Source organism: Sceloporus occidentalis, unplaced genomic scaffold (genome assembly GCF_023333645.1).
Source record: "Sceloporus occidentalis isolate IW3139 unplaced genomic scaffold, rSceOcc1.0.p SCAF_1, whole genome shotgun sequence".
In the NCBI taxonomy this organism is placed as follows: domain Eukaryota; kingdom Metazoa; phylum Chordata; class Lepidosauria; order Squamata; family Phrynosomatidae; genus Sceloporus; species Sceloporus occidentalis.
The window spans coordinates 84,550,014-84,574,947 of record NW_028316981.1 but is presented as its reverse complement, the minus strand read 5'-3'; the positions used below and the strand labels follow the sequence as shown (position 1 = coordinate 84,574,947).

The 24,934-nt window shown below is 40.4% G+C and overlaps 1 protein-coding gene across 2 annotated transcripts in view; it reads left to right on the top strand.

Annotated features, from left to right (window-relative positions):
* Positions 1-24,934, top strand: part of SGCD (sarcoglycan delta) — a 712,416-nt gene that overhangs the window by 469,003 nt on the left and 218,479 nt on the right. The gene's annotated exons all lie outside the window — the stretch shown is intronic.

Here is a 24,934-nt window from a genome sequence, read left to right as displayed (position 1 = left end):
AACATCTGTTCACTGTCATACGAGGCTTTTACAGCATCAGCACGTGTCAAAGTGAAATGTCATTATGCTTAAGTCAAATTTTCTGCAAATGAAATGGAACTGAGGAACTTAAAACATACTCTCAAAAATAAAAGCTGTTTTATCTTTTAATAAGAGCAAGGAAAACCACACAAGTTGTCAATGGTTTATGTTTCTACTGCCAAGCTGAGAAAAGCTAAGAGAGAAATCCAGAAGAAATCGAGACACAATGTAGGAATCCCAATTTACATAGAATGAAATTAGGCAGTATTCAACCCAAGAATGGCATCAAATATCAGAACGTGGTTGAAGTGCTCTGATTCTCTTACTTACTTACTTACTTACTTATTTCCTTTCTCTTTTGTTCTACATTAATAGGATTAGTATCTTTACGTGAAAAGTAAATTGAGCAGAAAAGACAGTTGGGGCAGTCACTATTACCAAGCAATAAAAGGGAGTGAAGGGTACTTCCACTGATGTATGGCAGATGTGGTCTAATGTCCCTATAAATTGGAAACAAAATGAAACCAAGTTTCAAAATACCAAAAAAAAAAAAAACACAACATGATTTTTCAAAGACCTTCTTAGATGTTTGAGTGGCAAAATATGTCAACAGTGATACAATTGAGCCTTTTGTGAAAAGGCATAATTTTATCTCATTAGAACACCAACTCTGTGATTCTGACACCAACCTTTAGTACAGTTTGTATGGGTAAAGTAGGCATCCACAGAGGAAATAAGCCATGCATTGTGAATATCATATGAACTGATCCTAGTATATCGGAAAGTACCTTATTTTGCATCAGACCATTGGTTCATCCTGCACCATATTGGAGTTTATCAGACAAGGGAAATTGGAAGTATAATCCAATGGCAATTCAAACGCAATCATGAGGTTTAACGTTATTGCATGATAGACTACCACATGCAATTTCGGGCAATGGGAAGTCAGTCTGAATGCAATGATGGGGTTTCACGTTATTGCGTGATAGACTACCACACATAATTTCAGGCAATGGCAAGCTATTTTCGGGCAATGGGAAGTCAGTTCGAATGCAATTTGAATTCACGTAAATTTGCTTAACTAGCGAATTCACGTGAATGTGTTCTGGCCCCACTTTCTTTTCATTCGAAGTTAAGAGAAATCCCTCCTGTGTGATAAACTTTATTGTTTGAATTCAGTGATTCTCCAATAGAAGTTTATCCCAGCATCTTCTGGGGAGACAAGGCGTTTAACCTAGAATCTTTTGCATTGTAGAGATGTGCTTTTCCACTGGGCTTTGACCAAATAATAAATGCTGCTGTTCAAGGTCAGTGAAGAAAACATCTAAATGGGTTGCCTTTATTTGGTTAAAACAATCTGCAACAAGAATAGTTAACAAAGCCAATAACAAACAGAGTGAACTCAGTGGTCATTCCAAGAGTGCTCCATCTCAGCCAAATGAGTATACAGAAGTCAGAGATATAAGGCAGGCTGTGGGCGGGGCTGTTGGAGCAGGCTGCATAGTCCCTCCTCCTCCTCCTTTCTCCTCCCGAGCCACACGCATGTAACAAACTTATTGTCCACACTCCACGTGTTCTGCAACTTTTAATATAACACAACCTTCAACAAAATACAGGCTTTCTTCAGCCAACTCTAACATAAAAGAGCCTCTCCCAAGGTTTAGTTCTGCAGCCTCTTCTGGGGTGTTATTCAGGTGTATGCTTCCTCCTGCGCGCTCTGAAGCCCTGAGCTCTTCTCAAGGCTTTCGTACTCAGCCTTCTAGCCTTCGACTGTTTCTGACCCTATTTCCCTTCTGGTCCCATTTGGGTCCCACCACTCATCCTCCAACTCACTCAAAGCTCTTGGGCTCCAGTCTCCTGGGCCCAATAACCCACAGTCACCTTCCTCTCTGGGGTCACGGAGCTGAATCTCCTCATGTAGCCCTCTTCGGTGGGCCTGTGAAACTCACCGCCAGGAGACTGGTGTTCTGTCTCGCCGAGGTGTGCTTTGCCCCTGACCTCTCCCTTCCCCAACCACAGCTTCGCACTCAGTTCTTCCACGTCCTGCCCTCTTCCCCAAGCGCCTCAGCCCTTCCTCTTTTAAACCCCTTAGGGCCTCTTCTCCGCCCCCTCCTGGCTCCTCCTCTTCATTAGCCTTGCTCTCCCCTCCCTTCTCTGCCACCTGGGCAGCCTCAGCCTCATCAGCTCTCCCTTTCTCACTCTCCATCTTACTACACAGGCCAAAGCCGGATTGTGATGTCAGTGCTTGACAAAAAACTTTTAATAATGGATTGAATGACATACTGAAACCTTGCAAAGCTGAACAGTGAAAGGATGATCCCCTGGGTTCAAGAGCATCATCCTACCACTGCTCAGTTATGGATGATTTCCTCATATTATTGTATTGTAACCATCTTTCAAGGATGAGATGGGAATCATTTGCTTCCATTTTGGATTGAATGCAGTTTACTGTTACATCCTTAACTGTGCTGAATCTTAACTGTGGCTTCTTGAAAGTAACAAAGTGATTTAGTTCTTAGTAAAGATATATAGAATTGCATGAATATGGTATTCAGTAAGGTGGGCTTTTTGTTTGTTTGTTTTTGCTTCATGTGCCTTTACAATGCTATCTGTACTTAATTTTAGTAAAGAATGTGATAAATTATAAATAGGTATAAGCTTTAATGGGACTGTTCTTCCTTGTCAGATTTTTTTGCTTCTCTTTCTTTTGTCCAAAAGGAGAAGTAGTGATGAAATTTTTTTAAAAAGGAAAAAAAGATATGATGTCCAGTTGTACAGCACATAGCCAAGACCTTCAAGAGCCACATGTCTAACATAGCAGCAATGATTTAGAAGAATTTTATCTCAGAGGCTGCTAAAGGGAATAATACTTAGTACAGTAAACTCTGTGCCAAACCACACAAACGTTCTTCTATGGTTGATGTTACTAATTTTCATTCTGTTTCAAAGAAAGCTAGATGATATAAAATTGTTTATAAAGACTCTATATGTAGCTTCCACTTCAATAAACAAAATTGGCTTCACAGAAGAAAACGAATGATTTATATCCATAGCTTGGTGGAAAATGCCAAAATAATAGTATTTGGACAACTACCATTTATCCAGGATTGTAACAATTTCTTTGGACACTACTGAAGCTCAGAATTCAAGATAAATACCCCATCCATTTCCTGGCTCTGATAGAACTTACTATGTGGATAGAAATTTCTGGTCAGTAATCTTTTGCTATTATGTCAAAGAAAGTTGCATCTTCACAGGACATAGACTCATAGAATCATAGAGTTCGAAGAGACTACAAGGGCCATCCAGTCCAACCCCTTTATGCCATGCAGGAAATCTCAATCAAAGCATCCCCGACAGATGGCCATCCAGCCTCTGTTTAAAGACCTCTAAAGAAGGAGACTCCACTACACTCCGAGGGAGTTTGTTCCATTGTCGAACAGCCCTTACTGTCAGGAAGCTCCTCCTAATGTTGAGGTAGAATCTCTTTTCCTGGAGCTTGCATCCATTGTTCTGGGCCCTGTTCTCTGGAGCAGCAGAAAACAAGCTTGTTCCATGCTCAATATGACATCCCTTCAAATATTTAAATAGAGCTATCATATCATCTCTTAACCATCTCTTGTCCAGGCTAAATCTGGAATATTTTATCACCATAAGCAGATTTTTAATTCTGGGTACTCATGCCCTTTCCCCTTTTCTCTCTGTAATGCTTCAGCTGTCATGTGTAAGAAAATTGGATGCATGTCCACCAAATTTTGTTTATTTTTATTTATTATTTATTTCAGGGATTTATATCCTGCCTTTCGCCCCCAAAATGCGATTCAAGGTGGGTTTCATGGTCCTAAACACACTTATGTGAGAGTAAATCTCATTGAAGGAAGTGGAATTTGCACTCAGGAATGCAATTGTGCTGCATGATATTATTGGTGAACAACTTGTCTCGCCATATATAATTAGTTGATTTATTTAATACCTCCATGCATAGCAAAAAATATTAAATCTGTGTTAAAGTGTCCCACTAAAAGAAATAAATAAAATGTCATTGAATAAAAGCTTACAGCAGAACTCTCTGACAGAGAAGGCTAAATGTCTCACAAAACTACAGTTCCCAGAATTCCCTGGCATTGAGCACTGTGCCACCTTATTCCTTTTCTTCCTGAAAGCCACATTTACAGTATTTCCCCCAAAAAGGTTGCTTTATAGTACTTTAAAGGAGTCCAAGGCACGTTACAGACCACCCAAAATGGGCGGTCTTGCACCGCTGCCGGTTGCTGTGTCCAGGAACCACAGCAGCCAAACTGCACAGTTCCCGGGCGCAGCAAGAAAGAAGTGCCAAAATGGCGCTTTTTCCTGCGCCCCAGAAGAGGAGCCGCAAGGTGTGAGGCATGCACTCGCGGCACCACTTCCGGCGCACGATGTGTGGATGCTGTGCGTCTGTGATGTCAAAATGACGGCTCTGCCATTTTGAAATACTCATTACGCGCGAGGGGCAAGGCGTGTCAAGAAGCTCTGCCCCTCGCGCGTAATGATGGCGACCCATAGGGCCTGTCCGGAACGCGCCTAAGACTACTACAACATGGACTTAAACTTTAAATCAGTGGTCCCAAAACTATGCTCTTTAAGGGATTTTGGACTCCAGCTCCCAGAATCCCAGATTGAAGTCCAAAATCTCTTAAAGGGCACAATTTAGAAACCATTGCTTTAGATGTTGTCTTTACTGTGAAATTCCATGGCATAAGATTAATACACCTTTAGATAAAACAACTGGGAAGGATAGTGCCTGAGGGAATGCTTAACATTTTAATTGCTATATAAATATGTCACTGCCTTCCCAATTTAAGTAATGCATGGGAGCTTACATAATATCAAAGGACTTCTGATCATAATGTTTTACACCTGTTAGCAGTGTTGGACTAATAGAACAGCACAGCAGAAGCTAAAATATACATTGCTAGTGATATGTTAGTAGCTAGATGTCAAAATTAATCAGAAGCACACTGAAATGCATCATGAAGTTGAGGACCTTAAGTAATTTACATATTCAGTATGCAATTCAAATAATTTCCATATAGTTTTAATAAAAAGTGGCAAGTCTTAATTTAAAACTGGTGAATAATATGCATTGACTAGCTATGCTTAACAGGCCATATTTTGATATGCTACTTTACTAACAACCAAATTGTTCATTTTGGACAAATATTAACACCAGCATTGACAACATTTTCTTATTAAAGAATGGCTTTGCAGTTTTTTCCCCAGTGACCTGGATAAATGTTTTTGGCACTCTCTCTTGAAAGCAGAATATAGGTCATTACTGGTATCAAACTGCATTATATTTGCAGTGCAGATGAGACCTATATGTAGTTTTAACCAAACTAACAGCTTGATTGTTATTTTAGTACAGCAAATTTATCATTAAATGGTATTTGACACTGTAGACAAATACCAAATCTGTCTATGTCTGCCTAATTCAGGGTGTTGCCACACTACAGAAATAAAGCAGTTTGACATCATTTTAACATCTATGGATCAATGCTATGGAATTCTGGGATTTATAGTTTGGTGGAACACCAGAGTGCTCTAGCAGGAAAGGTTAAATATCTCACAAATTCCAGAATTCCATAGCGTTAAGTCATAGCAGTTAAACTAGTATCAAACTGCGTTATTTCTATAGTGCGACAACACCTCCAGCAATCATGGTAAGTGCAAAAACATTGCACCTGACCTTCTGCTCTGTTTGCCTAACTTTTTTCCCACTTCACGTTTTCTGATAATTTCCTCAACCCCAAGATACCTATTCCATAGGGGCACAATCTGATTTTGGAAGCTAAACAGAGTTAGACCTACTTAGATGTGAGACCACCAAGGAATACTAGATGTTATAGACTATATTTCAAATGAGGAAGGAACTAGCAAAACCAGTTCTGAGCATTCTTTGACTAAGAAAACCCCATAAAATTCATGAAGTCACCATATGTTAACAGACAACTTGAAGACACACACACACATACCTATTCCATACCACCTGGTAGTACAATAATGCTCAGAGTCTCCCTACAGGTACCCCTTTCCAACTGAACCAAGGAAGTGGCTGTCAGAGAGAGAAAAGGAACTTTTTTCATTGGTGGTACTGTGCTTATGGAACTCCAGAGAGACTCACTGGGCATGATTACTGATATCTTTCCAACTTTTTTTTTCTTCCTAGATATTTTAATGCATTACTTTATCATGCTGGATTTACCTGTGGGTTGACTCACCATTCAACAATTGATTGAATTTCTGTGCTCTAATTGGGAACTGCCAACAGCATTCTAACCCATACATTCTATTATGTCTCTTATCTTGTTTCTGTAAACCACTGTGGAAGCATATCGCAAAGGTGGCACATAAAACTTTAAATAAAATTTAAGTAGATAAATATTTGCTGGACATCCAATTAAGTGATAATGAGCTAAGCCTTGAGTATGGAAAATTTTTCCACTTCCTGAGATCAGGAGGGCTGTTAATAAAATGTATAGTCCTCTGTAATTAAGTTGTGAAGTTTTCTTTCAGGGTTACGTGTATTGCTACAAATGATGGCTTTGAATTAAAGCTGAGCTGAAATTTCTTGAGTTCTTGTTGTTCTTTTTTGCCCCTCATTAGAAGCTATTTTGGAGAATGTTCAAATGTGTTCTGTTTCTTGAGGAAGAGGAGAGTTTAGTGGATGACATTTCTTCTTCACAATGGTCTTGGCTCCTGAGACATTGTGTGGGTACAAAATGGACATCAAACTGTGTCCACTGTTTTTGCTGCTGCAGTCTTGTTCATATGAAAAGTGTAGGAAAATTTCTCTTCCCAACAGAGATTATTTGCTGATATGATTTCTGCAGGTGTTTATAAGGAAGTCAAAAATGTTAGGGAACATTTTTATATGCTACTACTCTGAGTAATGTTTTAAGTTTTATTAGGTTACTAGGTATGCTCCTTTAACTTTCATCCTAACTCTGTATGACAATAACATGTCAACTACATTTTGGTTTACAAAAGCATGCAACCATCATATAATCATAGAATCATAGTGTTGGAAGAGACCACAAGGGCTAGCAAGTACAGCCTGCTGACATGCAGGAATACACAATCAAAATTACCCCCAACAGATGGTCTTCCAGCCGCATTCTAAAAACATCCAAAGAAGGAGACTCCATAACTCACTGAGGCAATGTATTCTGTCAGTTGCTAAGAACATGCCTATCTAAGTCAGTTGAAAAAAACAGAGTAGTGATTTCTACATTTAAAATTTAAGTGTGCTTTTGACATTTGTTCTGTTGCAATTCAAGAATTTCACAGACTAGAAGCTCCTATAAGTTACCAAGCGCATAGAATTCAGAGGTTTAAATTGCTTGGTTTTTTTTTTTTTAGATAAACTCATGAAGTGGTGCAGTTGAATTAGTTTTTCTGTTTCTCACATTTCCAGATATATTTCATAATAGCCTACAGATGGAGACTTTTACACCATTAAATCTGAAATGCAAGCAGTCCAACAATGGGTTGTTCATGATTACCAAGTAATAAAAGAGAAACCATAAACTTACAGAATGCCAAAACAGGCCATTTATGTGACATGATACATACATCTTTCCTGGATAAAGGAGAGATCTTAATTCTGGAAACTGTTATACAAAGAATGGTTGAAGGAGTGCAGCATATTTAGTCTGGACAAGATAAGATTAAAGTTATAGTTGTTTTTCAAATATATGAAAGGCCACGAGGCAGAACATAAGGACAATATACTCTTACTGTTAAGAAAGAAGAATAAGAACTAATGAGTTGAAATTACAAGGAAGTAGAGGAGGAAAATATTAATGGTAAGAGTTGCTTGGCTGTGGAACAGAATGACTATGGACGATATCACATGACGATTTTTGCAACTCCAATCTGAAGCCATTCCAGGCCCAACCATGCGAATTCATGTTATAATATGATAGATTATCACATGTGATTGCTTTCTATGGGGGAGGGGGTCATTCTGAAGCCGATCCTACGTCAATCCAAGGTCACTCCTGATGTAGGTGAATTCAGTGAACTAGCAAATTCAAAAATCTTTTTCCAGGGTCACTTCGAATCCAATTAGAATTGGTCTTGGTGTGGAATGAAGCTTTGCTTCAGTCCTGGTACACCCCCCAAACCTCCAATGTGGCAAATTTCCCATGATGCAGCACTGCAGTTTTGCTCCATTTGCTTCCAGTACTCCCTCTGCTTCCATTGCTGCGGAGGGGGAAATGTGGTTATTTCCGATGCCACTGGGGAAAGGGCAGAGATCTACTGGGGAATGAATGTATTCACGTTTTACCATGGACAGAGCGGCGGGTGGGCAGTGGGTCGAACATGCCTCCCCTTTCGCACCGGTTGCTTTGCTTCACAAGCAACTTTTTTTTTTGACAGATTGTGTGAATGCTGGTGCTTTTAGATTGATAGAATGTGTGTAAATGCTTGTGCTACATATCTGTGTATAGGAAGGAGACATGCTGGCAAGGAGGGGGAAAGCGGCTGTTTCTGATGCTGCTGGGGAAGGCTGCTTGTTTCGATGCAAAAACGGACTATAAACCTAAGCCCATAGAAAGCATGCTAGTTTGAGTGCCAAAACGGACTATAAAGCCCATGGAAAGAGTGCTGGTTTGAGAGCTAAAACGAACTATAAAACCCATAGAAAAAATGCTAGTTTGAGTGCCAAAATGGACTATAAAGCTGTGGGCGGGGCTGTTGGAGCAGGCTGCATAGTCCCTCCTCCTCCTCCTTTCTCCTCCCGAGCTACACGTGTGTAACAAACTTATTGTCCACACTCCACGTGTTCTGCAACTTTTAATATAACACCACCTTCAACAAAATACAAGCTTTCTTCAGCCAACTCTAACATAAAAGAGCCTCTCCCGAGGTTTAGTTCTGCAGCCTCTTCTGGAGTGCTATTCAGGTGTATGCTTCCTCCTGCGCGTTCCGAAGCCCTGAGCTCTTCTCAAGGCTTTCGTACTCGGCCTTCTCGCCTTTGACTGTTTCTGACCCTAATTCCCTTCTGGTCCCATTTGGGTCCCACCATTCATCCTCCAACTCACTCAAAGCTCTTGGGCTCCAGTCTCCTGGGCCCAATAACCCACAGTCACCTTCCTCCCTGGAGTCACAGGGTTGTACCTCCTCATGGGGCCCTCTTCGGTGGGCCTGTGGAACTCGCCACCAGGGGACCGGTGTTTGGTCTCGCCTAGGTGTGCTTTGCACTTGACCTCTCCCTCCCCCGAACGCAGCTTCACACTCAGCTCCTCCTTGAGCGCCTCAGCCCTTCCTCTTTTAAACCCCTTAGGGCCTCTTCTCCGCCCCCTCCTGGCTCCTCCTCTTCATTAGCCTTGCTCTCCCCTCCCTTCTCTGCCACCTGGGCAGCCTTAGCCTCATCAGCTCTCCCTTTCTCACTCTCCATCTTACTACAAAAGCCCATAGAAAGAGTGCTGGTTTGAGTGCCAAAATGGACTATAAAGCCCATAGAACATGAAGCAGTCATTCATGTGAGGTTAGAATTCACGTGAAACTGGGACCAGGAAGTGGCCCCCTTCTTCACCCTGGAAGTGCAAAGGTTCACAATGAGTTCAGAGCCCCACTGAGCATGCGCAAGGTGCCAATTTGAATTGCTGAATCCATATGGTATGTACTGGTGTGATAATTTATTTGGCACTCACTCTGCTTTGCCTCAGGAATGACCACAATTTCGCTCTTCACATGAGATAATTAATCACGTGAATTGCCCTGGATTCAAATTGACTCTGCTTCCCCTTCCCTTCGGATTGGCTTTGGATTGGAATTCAAATTTCACATGTGATAAACTCCTATGTGGCAGTAGGCTCTTCTGCTTTGAGGATATTTAAGCAAAGACTGAGCAGTCATCTCTAAGTGGCAGTGTACTTGCATCCAGCATTAGATCTTACGTTGAGTAGAGCAAAGCTGAACTAGAAGACCACACCCTCTTCCAGCAATTATTGACACTTCTTGACAGCTTTGCTATTAATGCCTTTGTCTATCCCCCATGACATTCTTGCAAACAAGCTAGTAAAATGTGGGCTAGACAATATAACTGTTAAATTGATTTGTATTTGGTTGACTGGACGAACCCGAAGTGTGCTCACCAATGGCTCCACTTCATCCTGGAGGGAAGTGACCAGTGGGGTGCCACAGGGTTCTGTCCTGGGCCCAGTGCTATTCAATATCTTTATCAGTGACTTAGATGAAAGACTAGGGGGATGCTTATCAAATTTGCAGATGACACCAAATTAGGAGGAATAGCTAATACCCCAGAGGATAGGATCAAAATTCAAAGTGACCTTATTAGATTAGAAAACTGGGCCAAAGCTAACAAAATGAATTTCAACACAGAGAAATGTAAGGTACTGCACTTAGGGGGGAAAAAAATGAAATGCATAGATATAGGATGGGGGGCACCTGGCTGAATGGGACTACATGTGAGAGGGATCCAGGAGTGCTAGTAGACCACAAGCTGAACAGGATGCGATTCTAGGCTGCATCAATACAAGTATAGTGTCTAGATCAAGGGAAGTAATAGTGCCACTCTATTCTGCCTTGGTCAGGCCTCACCTAGAATACTGTGTCCAGTTCTGGGCACCACAATTCAAAAAGAATGTTGAGAGCCTGGAGCATTTCCAGAGGAGGGTGACTAAACATACCTAGCTCCCCAAGTCTCTCCTATGAGGAGAGACTTGGGGAGCTAGGTATGTTTAACCTGGAGAAGAGATGGTTAAGAGGTGATATGATAGCCCTGTTTAAATATTTGATGACATGTCATATTGGGGATGAAGCAAGCTTGTTTTCTGTTGCTCCAGAGAATAGGACCCAAAACAGTGGATGCAAGCTACAGGAAAGAGATCCCACCTCAACGTTAGGAGGAAATTCCTGACAGTGGAAGCTATTCAACAGTGGAACACACTCCCTCAGAGTGTGGTGAAGTCTCCTTCCTTGGAGGTCTTGTGGTCTCTTCCAACTCTTTGACTCTATGATTCTATGATCTTCTTTTGTTTTTAATTTCATATAATTCAACTTTATGCCGGTGTAACCATAGAGGAAAGTTACTTAATTCTAATGTTAAAATGAACTACATGGCTTTTCTGATTCCAAAGGCCTTGTTCCTCTTAATTTACAAATCCTGGAAGTGATATTTGATTTACACCTTATTAAATGCTTGGAACATTGGCTTTAAGGATATTCTCCCCAGAAATTTGTTTTCCATTATGTTTTCCTCCTCCTAGCAGTGTTAGACAAATGTAAAACAAAGATTTTGGCCTGGAGGGACAGGATATGAGTTTAATATACAGAAGTCATCGAGTGCAATTGTTGCAGGGGAGGAGTAGATTAATATTAGTATTGTGGAACAGTCTAAACTGTCTTCATAATCTTTTTTTAAGAATTACATATCTAGTGGCTATTTATTTTATGTACTAAAGAATTTGCCGTGGTAACTTGCTCAGAGCTTTACAGTGATAGTGTTCAGAGAAGCCATTTACCATCTAAACATTGTTTTATTAACATGGCAAGAGCACATTTGCATAATTAGGGCATCTACTACTGTTCTGTTACTTTTGAAGTACAGAGGAGTTTAACACATGCAATTTTTATGCCGATCCGGGCATGCGACAGGATTGGGCTGGAATGAGTTAAAGCTCATTTTACTGACGCAAAATTGCTGCTGCACTCCCACCCTCCAGCAGTGCTCTGGTAGCCAATTTTGGTACTATGGAAAGCAGTTTGACACTGCTTTAACTGTCAAGGCTCTGTCCTGTATAATCCTGGGAATTGTAGTTTATTGTAACACCAGTGCTCTCTGACAGAAAAGTCTTATTATCTCACAGAACTAAAATTTCCAGAATTCCACAGCACTGAGCCATGGCAATTAAAGTTGGGTCAAATTCCATTTATTCTGCATCACTGCTGTAGCCACACTTTGACATCCACTCTTCTCATCCATCAGCTGAGAAGCCCATGGACATAGGGCTAATAACCACAACAGATAACATATACCTTTATAGTTATGCTTTATCTTACCGCCTATGTGTTATCTATTTATTTGGTTAAAAAAAATTAAGTGCTGCTTTTCAACCACATGGTTGGAACGATTGTAGTAAAGTATTTTAAAAGATCATAATATATAACTATATAAAAAACAGATCAGTTTTATTATGAAAAAGGCAAGAAAATTATGTGTGAGTCAGAATAAAACACACCAATGAAAGTTTAAAAGCATATGAAAATAATAATATATTTCTATGGTGCTGCAAATATACCAGAGCACACCTCATGTAAACCTCTCCAGGGAATGTGTGCTGGAGCCTGAGAAGGATCACTGAACAGCAGCCTCCCCTTACACTTCAGGTGTCCATGATACATTGACTGTTAGGTAACCCATGTGTGGTACTTAAGTGTTTTTTCGATCTTGGATTTTCTGTTTAAAAGAAATAGCAATGATGGGCTGGAATTACATGTGTCCAGGTAAAATGTTCACCAAGGCTGCATCTGCACTGCATAAATAATCCAGTTTGACACCACTTTAACTGCCATGGCTCAATGTTATGGAATAATGGGAATTATAGTTTTGTAAGACATTTAGGACTTTATCGCACCCGCTTTTTTCAACGTTATGGGTATGGGAAGAGGACGCTCGTGTGTGTGCACAACCACCCCAAAATTGATTTTACCGCACACCAAAGCGTCTCCCAAAAGGCCGTTCCGTTCCGCCAATCCGTCCCCGTTCAGTGCTGACGGGCACCATTTTTGTCTGACGGAAAAGTTCCGTCAGGCAAAAATGGCACCTGTCAGCACTGAACGGGGATGGCTTGGCGCCAGGTGATGGAACAGGGTCTTTTGGAGGACGCTTTGGTGTGCAGTAAAATCCGTTTTGGGGAGGTCACGTGCGCACACGAGTGTCCTCTTCCTGTACCCGTAATGTTGAAAAAAGTGGGTGCAATAATGTCCTTAGTCTTTGTCAGAGAACTCTGGTGCCACAACAAACCAGAATTCCCAGATTAAAACCTGTCCCAATTGACATGTGTGTCTCTTGCAGCATGAAAAGGAAGAAGGGAGGGAGAAAATGGGTGTAGAAAGCAGCACCCCTCCTCCCAAAAAAAACTATAATGGAAACCAGGATCAAAGTGTGGTTTGCAATCCTGGTTTGTAAGGAATTAGTAAAATTGTGGTCTTCCTACATGGGCATTGTGGTAAACTGTAGCTTAACTGTTTCTAAGTAAAAGTATTTCTGCATTAAAATGGAAAAGTGAAGAGAGAGCACGTTATCCCTATAATGCAGACCAGGCACATAACTTAATTCCCACAGTTATGTTCGATTCAGAATATGACATCTAAACTGACCTTTTATGCAATAGGCATGGGCAAAGATTTCATACCATGAAATAGCGTTTTGAAATTTGCACCACATCTAGGGACTCATTTGGTGGTATTTGGCAAGTTGTTTTCATTTGCTCAGCCTTTATTTGCAATGTAGAGGTAGGGATGCCATAAGCCGGCGGCCCTCGTGACAATCCCGCTTTTGGGGGGCCCCTTCCAGTCCCGGTCCGGTTTGGGGCCCCCCCATGCCTTGTTCCCGGTTCGGGGTCCGCTCCTCCTGCGGCCATAGCCGCTGCCGCTAATGCGGCTGGCTGCGGCGCCAACCCACCTCCTCCTCCTCTTCGTGGTGGGCTGGGCAGTGCCAACCCACCTCCTCCTCCAGCTCCGCCTTCCTCCTCCTCCTCGGCGGCAGAAGCACCGCCGCCACCGCGTCAGGGCTTGCCCCCGTGCGCGCGCTTGGGGCTCTAAAACAGGAGCTCGTCCCTTGCTTTGGCCAGCCAGCCATTGGCCAGCTGGCCAAAGAGGACGGGCTCCTTGGCGCGTGCCGCCCAGGCCTCAGCAGGGGCCAGGGGCAACACGTGCTCCTGCCCTGCTTCTCTCTGCGCGCGCGCGCGCGCCAGCCAGCCTAAGGAGGAGGAGGGGGAGAGGAGGAGGAAGGAGCCGGAGGAAGGGTGCCTGAAGGCCAGGGCAGTATTGGGCCGGAGGAGGAGGAGGAGGAAAGCTGAGTCAGTGGCCATTAGGTCTGCCTTGGTTTTTGTTTTTTTTTAATTATTTTTAAAAATATAAAATACTTATTTTATTTTATTAATTTTTATTATTGCTTGTTTTATTTTATTTCATTAATTTTTATTATTGCTTGTTTTTGTTTTATTTCATTAATTTTTATTATTGCTTGTTTTTATTTCATTAATTTTTATTATTGCTTGTTGTTGTTTTATTTCATTAATTTTTATTATTGCTTGTTTTTATTTTATTTCATTAATTTTTATTATTGCTTGTTTTTGTTTTATTTCATTAATTTTTATTATTTCTTGTTTTTTATTTTATTACATTAATTTTTATTATTAAATATATACACCCCTGCCTTGTTTTTTTTCATTATTTTTTATTATTAAATATATGCAAGTGCATTTTCTGTGTATTTATGGCGTTTTGAATGCTAACAAGTCTTTCTTGGACAATTATAGTGATGATGATGATGGTGGTGGTGATATTGATATCAAAAAGCCTCTGAGGCACGGCCAGTGTAACTTGCTGTGATTTTTACAAACTCATGCACAGTGAAGAAAAACCACAGTCCCTTGACCAAGTACACACTTCTGAGAAGTATAGTTGAACCCAAGGGCAAATACATTTCTGCCATCTGTCTAGGAATAATGCCAAAATGTCCTCCATTTTGATCATGCCTAAAAAACATGCATTTATATTAACATTTTTAAAAAATCGTCAAATTTTTTGCATGTCCTCCATTTTAAAAAAAAGTGTCCTACATTTGAAAATGTTGTCCTACATTTGTCCTGGTTTGGAGCTCCTGACGTATGTCAACCCTATGTAGAGGTAATAACACAGATCTATGTTACTGGGTCTTTGGGAATATTACAGAGATAACTGTTTTTAATGCACACAAATACAAACTTCAATACTAAATTATGGTTAAGATGAGAGTAGTTATTTATTGGCATCATCAACTTCAAGTTGTTGTTTTTTTATAATAGGTATCAGCTAGTACCATTGCTTTACTCACTGCTACTGTGCTTGTATAACCAAATTGCATATTTGCATTGCATTCTCACAAGTCTTTTGGCACACTGTATGAACCCATCACATTGTTACTACTCTCTTGACTAGTATGCCTGTACTCACCATAGAAACATTGTGCCTCTCTAATATAAGTGTGTTTTGAAGCTTGAATAGATTCATATGTCAGGGTGAAGTTGCCTATATCCTTTCTGCAGCAGGCAAGATATGATATTTATAATTGATGTCTAAGTGTTCCATTGACTTAAGGGGCTTTATCTAATTATCTGCACTTTGAATCAGAGTTTCTGGTAAGCCTTGTTTTCAGTGGCAGCTGTCTAGCCAACTGCATCTGTTCTTTATGTCTAGTTTGATTTCATTGACTGATGTACATTAATGAGGCATTAAGCAACTTATTCTTATGTTGCCAGGCAGGCAGTGGCACAGATTCCTGGTGATTGTACCTATTAAAGCATCAAGTATAGGTAAACAGATTTTTATTTATAATTCTGATTAGCCATTGCCTCAAGTATATTAGTAGAAAAGAAACCCCCTCCCCCAAAAGTAATAAGGTCCACTTAATTAGTTCTAGTTTCACATTCCTGTGCCACATAAACTTGGCCAACCATACTGATGAAAGCTAATGCATGCATCTGCATGATTGCAACATCTGTCTCTGTCCTAAAGGGTCAATTCAGAAGCTAGATTGGCATAATGATTGCCAAGGAAAGCCAAATTAACCAAATTTAATATTCTTATCATTAGCCCACTGAGTTGACAATGATGGGTAGCAAGCATGCACCAGTAAACAGTAATGAAGCTGCTCCTGGATCAGCTCAGCATAGGTTTTTTCAGGCTAATTAGGTAGACAAAAATGTTAATTTAATCAGAAGAGCATGTATTCATTAAAGGTGCATAAGAGAGTTGATTGCTGAAGTAGAAAATTAGTTCAGTCAAGAGGTAAAATATAGCCACCAACTAAATTGTCCAGATTTTCAAGACTACATGTTTATGGGATGGATTTTCATCTCTGCCTTGCTCTCATTCTCTCTCTCTACACAGACTGAGAGGAAGAAGGAAGGATACTAAGAAAGACAGAAATGTGGGTTGCTAATTAAATTCTGAATTGTATCACACATGCAAGGTGATTTTGACTGTTAACAAACAATTGCATCATGCATTTTCCCCAGTTTTGTTTTATTTTTGTATATTCATCCAGTATAAAATCTCTGGCAAGGACCAAATATATTTGTTATATAACTTATAGTAGAACATTTTGTTTCTGATGGCTGAGTGATGCGATTGATATTGATGCTTTACTATAAAATGAACTACAATCCTTATTGTGCTTCAGATCCAAGAAGATATGTGCACTTACATTTTCTGGTCTAAACCCTCCTGATGCTCATGCTGGATTGTTCATTTTATTTCATTTCATTGGGGCGGGGGGAATACACAGCATAGTGGATTGGAAGAGAGAAGGAGAAAGTCCCATCATACTGCCATACCTCTACCATGAGTGTGGGTTTGAACTATCATTTGTTTGTTTGTCTGGGGGAGTCTTAGAGGAGGGAACACTGAACTCATCTAAGATTCCACTTTTAAAGCCTGCTTTAGTAGCTTGGGAAAAAATAATTTTGTTATGTGTTTGCTTCTTTTACTTTTCTGATTAGGGAGAGTTTTCCATTCAGACGCAGTAGCAGTATTTGATTTACTTCAGTGTACTTTGCTATTAATTTTATATTGACTTTTTGCTGCAATGGTTGTCTCAAGATTTGACAATCGTTCCTAAGCATTGCTTATCAGAATTGCTGAATTTTTTGCAGAACACAGGTTTTGACCATGTTATCTTTCTCATTCAACCAAGACCCATAAAATGAAAGTTGATTTGAAATGTGAAAGATACTTTATTGATTCTATAATGAGAATGACTGTGGATAAGCAGCAGGAAACATAAGCGTCTGCTCCCTTGAAAGAAGCAAGCAGGAATCATCCATATGTAAAATGGTAGCAACATTTTGGGCTTTGTTTCTCTTGTAATCACTGATACAAAGATGAAATAAGTGCTGAGTTTGCAATTTCCTTGTAATGAATTAAAATATGAACACATCACAGTAGAAATGAGTTATGGATCAGCAAACATGAGCAAGAATGGTGCTCAACAACTTTGAAAAGGAATGTTATAATTAGAACCCTATCAAAGCTGTTAAGCAATGATATAAATGTGGAAATCATACTTATGCATGGCTGAACTGAAATAAGAGGAGTAAGGGAGTATAGAATATTTTTGTCCAACACCTCTCCACTGGGTGATTTTCAAGGGTGGGGAGTGTTCACTGGGTTATCTTTTCCAGTCAGTTTGGAAACACTCTGCCAGGTGCTTGTGCACATTTCATTACCTTCTTTAAACAATTTGCAAATTTAAAGGAAGTCATCCACACAACATTATGCAGTTTGATTCTGAACACCTCGTCAGTTTGCCAAGGGAGGGGAAAGGATTGCATTTCATATGGTGGTGCAAATAATTTCCTCCAAACTGGCAAAGGGCTTGCACAGTGAAACTTTACAGGAGGTGATCTGTAGGTTGATTTCCTGTCTTATCAGTCTGCAAGGAAGTGAGAGCCAGAGACTGGCAAAAACAACTCGGGTGAAGAGGCCCAGATTGCTTAAAATGATTCATGTGAGCAGACTCATGCTAATTCAAGGATATCACACACCACCTTTGGTCTATATTGGCTCAATATACTGCAGGGAGAAAGTATCAGATTAATAAAAGATGCCAAAGTAACAGCAACCCAGGAAAACAATGACATGAATGTATAAACAATGAAGCTTTTCAAAGTACAAGGTCCACCTTGAAAATTTTCAAGAACATTTGTTGTTATAATTCCTATGTTTTTCTCAGTATAGAAATAATTTGGGAAAGGCAGCAGATTTGAATTTCTCTTAGTAGCAAGTACAAGTTTCTCACCCAACTATAAAAAAAAAAAAGCTGGCTTGATTCCTATCAGTACTCTCAACTATAGTAGGCTCTTTGAGTCAGTGGGATTTACACAAGCACTGGCTCACCAATCACAAATTATTTATATGAGTCTACTCTTCTCAGAACTACAGAGAGCATTCAGGCCAGTGTGTATAGTCAAGGTACCATCATTTGTGAACTTAGGCTTACCTGCAGACAAACATATTTACAGCATAATACTGTATGTGCTTATGCACAAGGAAGCTTGTAGGACATACTTTTTGATAATAGTGTTGAGCCTTGACATAAATTCAGTTCAATTAGAATGGTTTCTTTTATTTTGCAGATCTAATTATTTACACTGGGTGTCATTTGGAAGCCATACACAGACCTAAGCAAGGATAGGATTGCTATATTGGCTGGTTCATTGAGTTTTACATGGATTATAGCCATGTGTCAATTTGCAGATTAAAAAAAATCATTGTAAAACTGTCATTGAATAGTCTAGTCCTTACTTTCAGCAAGAAAAACTATTAGTTGGGTAAAAATCAGGAATGAGCACTGATGCAGAATGAAATGAGCATAGTTCAAATTGTTTTGGTATAGAAATCCAGATGTCAAAAATAATTGGGTGAAAAGATAGAGTGTGCCTCCAACATGATCATATAAGAAAAATGCTAGAGTGATATGATACAATGAGGAAGGAAGGGATCTCGATTTTGCTCATCGATAGCTCTCCCATGCAATCTAGGTTAGTACTGTCCAGTCAGGACTTAGAGGGAGAGATTGTGTGAGGTCATTTAAAGCTATATAATCTCCTCATGTGACTCCTGAAGTACATTATCATTTCATTATCTTTATCCCACTTTAACAGACTTAGGGGCTGTGCAGACCACCCCTGAAGGGGTGGCCTGCAGCCACCACCATTTTTCCTGGGTCATGGTGGTAGCAACCACATACAGCTCCTTTTTGTGCCCTGGAAAGGGTGCAATAGCCACAGCACTATGACTTTAAGGTTCTCCTTTGGCCATATGTCATGCAGACGCAGCACCAGAGGAGTGATGTGATGCCGCGTGCCACATGGAGCAGCACTCGGTGTCACGCCACCCTGGGGTAGAATCAGGGCATGAGTCATGTGGATGCCATGCCCCAACTCTGCCCCCAGCTGGCCTTTATGGCCAGTGTGCATAGCCCCTCAGATGCTCTAGAAGGATGCCGGAACAAAAGCAGCAATAAATGAATTGCTAGCATTGTGCAGTCAGTAACTTTAATTTTTGAAAAACTGAAAACATTAAAGTTGCCTATTATGGGTGGAAGGTTGTTAATTATTATCTGAATATTTCATCATGCCTTTTCTCCATTTTTTGTTTTGTTTTGTCAAATAGCCTAGCTCATTCATCTATCGGCCTTTCTTATTAATTTTTGAATTAGTTTCTGTACTTTTTGGCAGAAAAAAAATGTATTATTTCCATGCCACCCCAGTTGTCCCTGGTTGGTATTGTCTGGTGTTTGGTATTCAGGAAGTCAGTGGCTGCATCTGCATGTCAGAAACAATCCAGTTTGACACCACTGCAACTGCCATGGCTGAAAGGTATGGGATTCTGGAAATTGTAGTTTCTTGTTGCACCAGAGCTCTCTGACAGAGAATATCTCACAGAATTACAAACTGGATTATTTCTGCAATGCGGAAGCAGCTTGAGTCACCAGGCTCAGTCAGAACCATGTTTGAGACCACTTTGAGGAGAGAATAGATCCCTAGGCTCACTCTCTGCCTTCACTGTAAGAAGCAAATTAGTCGGGATAAAGCATCTTTCATTGCTAGTAGTCTGTTCCTACATCTTAAGTCTTGCTCAAAAGCAAGGTAGTAAAGACATAACACACAGGCTGTACAGAACAGTAACAAAGGGTAATGTTAGCAGGAGCTGTCTGAATTGCCTCCCCAAGAGGATGAGGCAGGTAATTCAAGAAGAGATGGGGTAGGAGTATGGAGCCTTGATATTACAGTGTCTGGTGCCAACTCAGATTACTAAATGCCTTAAGACGGAGCAGGGGGATCATTGGAGATAATAATGCTAATAAGCATTGGTGCTTATTAGAAAACTCTCTGGAGTTGCCTCTCTGTACTTGGACCTGGTAAATTCTGTAAATTCTGGGGGGGGGGGGGGGGGGATTATAGCTACTATTGGTTTCTTGCTGCAAGTTGGGAGCAGGGGGGCAAGTGAAGCAGATTCCCAAATCTTGATTTGGATTCTGGGTCTGGCTTAGAATGGATTTATTCCTTACAAAGTGTTGAATCATGCTCTGAACCAAATTGGGACTTGTACACAGATCTAATATTGTCAATCTTCCCTGCTGAACTATTTCAGTTTTGGCTGGGTCTTCCTGGGACACTTTGGTCTTGATTGATTTACAGTAGTAGAAAATGGCTCTTAAACCTCAAAGAACAAGAACTTTGAGCTAAGATTGCTGGCAGTGAGAGCATAAAAATGTTAGTGTAGTAAACATTCACTTTTTAAAAATCAATACCATGCATTACATGGGGAGATAATGGTGTAAAAAATGGTCTGATTCAAGGAGAGCTAATGGCGTAGGAATGGTCTGATTCAATTGGTTTAAATAACCAATTGGATTTGGTGGTAGGCTTGGATGGAAGAAAATGGGTACTTGAACCTCAAAGCATTTGGCTAATTTTTTTTTCTTGAAGTTTCTAGTTAAAGGAAATTTAGAAAGGAGATGAGCAGTTGTCCTTGTTCTTGAAATAGGTAGAAAAATATCCTTAATTCAGCAGAATGTTAATCATTAAAACGTTTTCTGTCATGCATAGATAATGACTGAAGTAAGTAGTACCTTCATCTTAAATGGGGCACTGCTACAAAAAACATGATGGACGTCCATGCATGTATACATATGAGGTGAAAGCACATGTTAATCAGTCTGTCTCTGTTGATACATCATGTAACTTTTAAAGAAGTTTTACATTACAATACAGGTAAGACCAAACCATCTATTTTCTGTGAAGCCTAAGGCTTCAGTGAAGTTGAAAGTTGAAGGCTTTCACAGCTGGTGTTGATAGTTTTCTGTGGGTTTTCTGGGCTATGTGGCCATGTTCAAGAAGAATTTATTCCTGCTGTTTTGTCTGCATCTGTGGCTGGCATCTTGAGAAGGCATCTTCAACTATATTCTATTTTTTTGCCCCTCTGAGTATAACAGATGTTTTGCAAGGTTTCTGCTCTACATACAACCTGTCCACATTCCTTCACATACATAAAGATGTAGATGCCAATCTTCCAACATGGTCTTCCTTTATATTTGGACAAACATTTCATAAACCATTTTGTTCCTATCCATTTTGTTTCATTCCTAGCCATTTACCTAACTGACATAGCATTTTATAATAAAATTGTGTTTTGTGCAAGTGTAGAGTAGATGACATGGAGGACAACATAGTTTCATGGAGACCTCTCATTCATAGATTTGCCATGGGTCAAGGCCACTTGATTGAAAATAACAAGGGCAAATCACACATTCTAGACAAATCCTAAATAATGAAATGGTCTGGATTGGCTTGTATGGGTTGGATTATATAGGATTGACTGTGTTCTGGAGGGGAATGGCACAGCCCAAAGTACTTCAAACTGTTTAAGAAATCCATATGTTAAAAATAAGTAGGAAAAAGGTAGACAGTGCATCTAAATGTGAACAACTTGCCTCTAATATGGCCATGGAAGGAACATGTCAAAGCATTCTGATGCATATGGGAAGGAGAGTAGTTAAGTTTTGCTCATAGACAATTCTAAAATGCATCCTGGAGCATGTATCTCAGTCAGTGTGGGGAGGCATTCCTTAAGATCATTGATTTTATATAATTGTCTCCGCAGTATCTCTTTACTCATTTGCTAATCAAAATGTTCTGTAGTTCTTTTATATTAGCAAATTGTTCCGACTTGTGGGATAGTCAGGTATAAATAAAGGTGGTGGTGATGGTGGTGGCTATGATGATGATAATTGTGACAGTAATGTTTGCTGTGGTGAGAGTTGTTGGTGTCATTTGAGTTGGTCTCTCTTGAAACTTTCTCTTTTTAATTGAATTACCCTCTGCCTTTCCTGTTATCTATTCACTTTATGTATACAGTGGGCCCTCGCCTTACGCGGGGATCCGTTCCGGATCCCGCCACGTAAGGCGAATTCCACCTATGCTCAAGCCCCATTATAAACAATGGGGCTTGTGCACGGCGGCACGGCAGCGCAGCGGCGTGCGGGGCGCAACGGGCACACGTGCCCATTCCATTGAATGGGACGCACCGCCCTGCGTGCGCCCCGTGGCTTGAGCGTGTATGCTCAATCCACGTAAGGCGCGCCCGCGTATGACACGGGCGCACTGTATTTAGATAGCAAAATGTATTGTCTCACCACTCCAACCACACCTACCTATTTTTATTAGGTGTTTCATGAAAGGCAGGCAATTTAGTCATCTGGAAAAACCTCAAAGATGTCTAAGACCACCCTGAGGAAGTAGAGTGCCTTCATGTTAAGCAGCAAATGAGGAAGGAGTGAATTGTCATGGCATTACAGCACCAGTCTGCTTCAATAAAGTCAACACATTAAAGAGACAGCACCAAGGAGAGAGACAGAAATGTCCTGGAAATCAGACATCAAGGGCAGCAGTAATGTCAGGAGCAGCTGTCAGTGTCTGCCTTGTTCACAACCCCAACATTTGGGTAGGAGTCTCTTGAAGAGATGTGGTGAAGGGAATACAGGACTCTGAGGAGAATAAGAATTTCCAGTACCAGTCCAGAACCCTAAATGAAGATGTGGAGGGATTTGTCAAGGGCATCTCACCAGGTAGGCTGCTGGTAAAATGATCCACTTATTGAGTCTCACCAGTTGGACTATTTGAAAAATAAAGCATAACTACCATCTGCTTATATAAAGTTTCATTTCATTTATGAGATTATTATCATGTGACTTAATTAAAAATTAATAGACTTAGCTGAATTCTAGGGTAGAGAATTGTGTGATCCATGGGCTCATGCAGCCACTTTAGTGCTCCAGTGCAGTGCTTGGGACCCCAACCATAAAGCTTCCAGACACCCTCCCTCCCAATTTTTGGGACAACAATTTTGGGCTATTAGAATCTATACTGTATTTGGTTTTCATTAGAGCCTCAAGGTATACCAGCTAAATGTTGGTTGTGAAGACAAAATGTAAGAATTCTTTAGATGTGACTTTTTGGCTTCAGGGACCAGTCTAGGAATGTGCTTTGATTAAAGAAACTGAACAGAGTGCCTACTTTTTCTATACCATGCTTTGTTACTCCAAGCTATCTTATGTTCCACAATAGTAACTGGGGTGGAGAGAATCATTTTGTTACTAATATTTCTAAACAAAGGGGACTCATAAATTCTTACTTATCTTGTGAAAACCAACCAGAGATCTACCAGAAGATTCAGAATTGTTTTCTGCCTCCCATTAAGGACAGTTAAAGAATTTGAATTTTGTTTTTGTTTGTTTTACAATTGGGGGGGGGGGGAGATCTACAAAATCTAGGTATCACAAAGTGAGGACTTCCCAAAGAAGAGGGAATGGGCAGCTGGGAAACTTCACAAATTCAGATGGGAATCCCAGGAAATGTCAAGGTTGGGGACTTGATGCCTCTGTCTTAAAGGGGCATTGCTTGCTTTTTTTACTCAATAATCTTCATGAAGCTAACATGAAGGTAAGGTTGTACAAACTGTGGACTTGCACTATGAATTTAAGGCTTGATATAAAGCTGTATCCTTTCACTGAGAAACCACAAGAAAGATCCTGAGGGATGTGTCTTTCAGTTAATGCTCTACATCTCTTCCATTTACAGGTTTTCCATTGTACCCTCTAAAATATCAATACCTTGAAAGCAGGTCATTCAGGAAGGCTCAGTTACACATTTCTAAACAAAATGAAGCTGAGATCCATATGTCAATACTGTCTATAGTTTCACTTGGGACTTTGAACTTTCCCAAGGATAGCCAACTATCTACAGTTATGTAAATATTATGTGTCTGAAAGAGAAGACTAAACCACATTTGGCTGTGTGTGCTTTTTGTGGACTTAATCACTGATGTCTTCTTCTCCTGTTGGATTTTTTTTAAAAAAAATTGCAGATAATTTTACATCTCTACTGATATTCTTTTCTGATTCTGAGTATTATTTCTTAAATCAGTAGTATTAGTAGTAATATATTTCTGTCCCAGCATGTACAGCCCTGAACACACTTACACAATCCATGAGAAAGTACAGCAGCATTCATGGTCCAAAACACACTGCAGAAATAATTCAGTTTAAGACCACTAACTGCCCTTGCTCAATGATAGGGAATCCTGGAAACTGTAGTTTATTGTGGCACCAGAACTCTCTGACATAGAAGACTAAATGTCTCACAAAACTGTAATTCCCAGAATTTCTTAGCACTGAACCAGGACAGTCCCAGTAGACCACAAGTTGAACATGAGTTGACAGTGCGACGCAGCAGCTAAAAAGGCCAATGCAATTTTAGGCTGCATCAATAAAAGTATAGTGTCTAGATCAAGGGAAGTAATAGTGCCACTATATTCTGCTCTGGTCAGGCCTCACCTGGAATATTGTGTCCAGTTCTGGGCACCACAATTTAAAAAGGATGTGGAGAAACTGAAGCGTGTCCAAAGGAGGGCGACTAAAATGGTGAAGGGTCTGGAAGCCATGCCCTATGAGGATCGACTTAGGGAGCTGGGGATGTTTAGCCTGGAGAAGAGAAGGTTAAGAGGTGATATGATAGCCCTGTTTAAATATTTGAGGGGATGTCATATTGAGGAGGGAGCAAGCTTGTTTTCTGCT